We start from the raw sequence: 3534 nt of genomic DNA, 5'->3' as shown, positions 1-3534 counted from the left end.
TAAAATTCTATCTCAAACTTTTTGCCAAACATTAATTACTGTGTTTCCTAAGAAAAATGAAGACTTATTACAATATGCATCAAACAGACCAATCTCACTTCTGAATAATGATATTGAGATACAAAGTTCTAGCTAGAAGGATTGAGAAAGTGCTTCCTTTGGTAATATCACAATACCAAACCAGATTTATTAAAGTCATTTAATGTTATATATTCATCCACAAAGTCTAACACTCCAGAGATCTTATTATCGTTGGATACAGAAAAAACATTTGATAGGGTTGAATGGTTCCATCCATTCAGTACATTGCACAAATTTGGGTTTGGCTCGAACATTTGTGCATGGATTAAACTACTGTATATCAGTCCAGAAGCTTCAGTTTGTATTAACAAAATTGTTTCAGATTACTTCAAACTAGAACATGGTACTAGACAAGGGTGCCCCTTGTCAGCACTGCTATTTGCAATCGCCATTGAGTCATAGGCAGGTCACTTTTGAAATGCTTCTGAAATAAAGGAGATTATTAGAGAAGGACTTGAACAGAAAATTTCACTATATGCAGATGATATGGTAATATATATATCAGATGCACGAAATACTGTGCCTGCAGTCCTAACAGCACTAACAGAATTTCAAAAGATTTCAGGTCTCAGAATTAATTTGAATACAATTGTGGTCTTTCCAATGAACTCTCTTGTACAGAATCTTAGATTGGACACCTTCCCTTTTATCATCATCAGCTTAAATACCTAGGAGTAAACATCACAAGTAAACATAAAGCTTTTTTTCAACAAACTTTTGCTGTCTGCATGGAAAAACCTAAGCAAGACTTGCACAGATGATCTACCCTCCATCTCACTTTACCAGGGAGAATTAACACTGTCAAGATGAATATCCTCCCTAAGCTTCTTTTTATATTTCAAAGCATATACATTATTTCAATTATTTCAAACCATATACATTAACAAATAATTTTTTAAGAAATTAGATTCAATCATAACCTCATTTATTTAAAATTCAAAACATCCACGCAACTAAAGGGCGACTTTACAATGACCTAAAGCAGAAGGTGGCATGGCTCTACCTAACTTTTAATTTTATTACTGGGCTGCAAATATACAAGCTATAAAAACCTTGACATTGACACAAATAGATGAACACACATAGGCTTGGTCCACAATAGAAATAAAATCGTGTAGTACTTCTTTATATTTCTTGCTTTGTGCCCCAGCAAATACAAGCTATTGTCAATATACTAACAACCTTGATTGTGTTTCACTCACTCAGAATATGGAGCCAATGTAGGAAGTACTTCAAGACAGAGAAGCTTTTATCTGTGGCACCTCTGCATGATAACCACCTTTTTCCTCTCTCTTAAACTTACAAAGTGTTTAATGTTTAGAAAATGTACAAGATTATATCACTTATAGATTTGTACATAATGTCTTTGCATCCTACGAACAATTACACTCCAAATTTAGCTTCCCATCAACACAATTTTTCCACTATTTTCCAATTTAGAATCTTTGCTAAACAAAATGTGCCCAATTTTCCTCACCTCCTACCTACTTCTATTCTGGAAGAAATATGATCAGTCTTGATGACTCAGACAGCATTTCTATAATATGTAAAAACATTTTAAAGTCCTTTCCTTTCAAAGATCCCAGAGTACAGTGGGAAAAGGATCTCTTACTCAACATTTCAGAAAATGAGTGGAAGGCAGCCATGCACAGAATTCATTCTAGCTCCATATGCGCAAAGCCTACAATTATTCAACTTAAAATTTTTTATCAAGTAGATCTGTCATTTTTAAAATTGTCAAAATGTTTCCAGGGCAAGATTAAAACCTGCAAACGTTGCAATCAAGCTCTAGCCTCATTGGGCCATATGTTTTGGGCGTTCATCAAATTAACATAATTCTGGACCAAAATCTTTAAATACCTTTCAGACAGCCTTGGTGTCACAATCGCTTGTAATCCATTAACAGCTGTGTTTGGTGGGCTCACAGATGGGCTTACAGTAGAGAAGGACAAACAAACTGTAATTGCCTTTGCTACACTATTAGGACTAGACATATCTTGCCCAAATAGAAGTCCCAGCTCACCTCTTTTAAGTCAGTTGGTAACTGATATTATATACTATTGGTAATTGGAAAAAAATCAAATTCTCAATTAGAAGATCTGTACAAATCTTTTAAAAAACCTGGCAGGACCTAATCAATAACATTTTAGAATAAGCATTTATATTGGGGAAAAGGATTCTCTCAAAGTTTTACTTTGGCTGTTAGCCTTCTTCTTTTCTCATGGGTGGGGTTTGAATTGAATTTAGTTTTGTCAAGTTTGACTTGCTTATATGGAATGTTACTTGTTTGTAATAAATTCAATAAAATAGAAAAAAAGAATATCAAGTAAATTAATTCATTACAGTTTGTGAACATTTATCTAAGTATGATCATAAAATCCTCCATCCACATAAGATCCCCTTTCAAGATTTTAGGAGGCTACAGTTCATCTTAGCAGCAGTGGGGATTAGGTGAGCCCTAGAAAGAGTAATGCCTGCAAATTTTCATTTAAATCTAGTATTAAAGTTTTCATTTACTTGTAAAAGTTTGACATCATTGTGTTATACTCTCTTATGCCGAAATAATTGAGTAAATTAAGCTGTTGACAACCTGGATCATGAAACTTTCAAGATAATTAATGTGAGCTATTCACAACTGAAACATGAAGACTGACAGACTTGAGATCCAAAAAGGACAGTGTCCCTGTCTGTGAAGCTTAAGCGTTTTTGCCTGTGGGTACAGTGAAATATCCTCTGTAAAATCTGAGATTAATTTTATCTTGAGTATGTTCAACAAAGGAGGGTGTGGGGGAGAAAACAATATTAGTTCCATGACTTGACGACCATCAAGTTTTTCATTGTCTTACCACATCAGTTTAGGGCTTGGGGGTAAACCAAAGTCATACTAGGTGACGAGTGGCAACTGAGAAGTGAAACTTGGATGAAACACCAGCCGGTTTCTGGCTTTCCTTAAACAAAAATGAAAAACACTCCTACCAGGACACTAAGTGACTTTAGACTTATGCCAAGTTTATGAAACAATAAAAATTTTAGAAGGGACAATACGGCATACACAAATATCGTAAAAGATGCCCATTAAATAAAAATTAATAGAAACAAAATGAATGAATAACATGGGAAAGGAAAGGCCAGTCTGTTATGTAATGTTAGTATTTTCTGTCTTGTGTATATGGTTAAAAAGTGTCGTGAAGGTATTAAGGTATGAGATGTAATAGTTATATCTATGCTCCCTTCTCTAACTGTTTGTATATTTTTTATTCTACTTTTTTCCATTACAGTGTCTGAGCATACCGTAGCAGCATCAGACAAAAGTCTTGCACAGAACCGCAGTGTGTCACGGGGGTACTCATGTAGACTACTTAGTGGTAACTGGTTAGCATATCTATATTATGTGAGGATCATGGAGTTCCCAGAGAAACTCTCAAAGACCTAGGGGGATCATGCAGTTTCCAC

This window comes from Erpetoichthys calabaricus, chromosome 16, assembly GCF_900747795.2.
Source record: "Erpetoichthys calabaricus chromosome 16, fErpCal1.3, whole genome shotgun sequence".
NCBI classification, from domain to species: domain Eukaryota; kingdom Metazoa; phylum Chordata; class Cladistia; order Polypteriformes; family Polypteridae; genus Erpetoichthys; species Erpetoichthys calabaricus.
Note: the sequence above shows the minus strand (reverse complement) of the source record.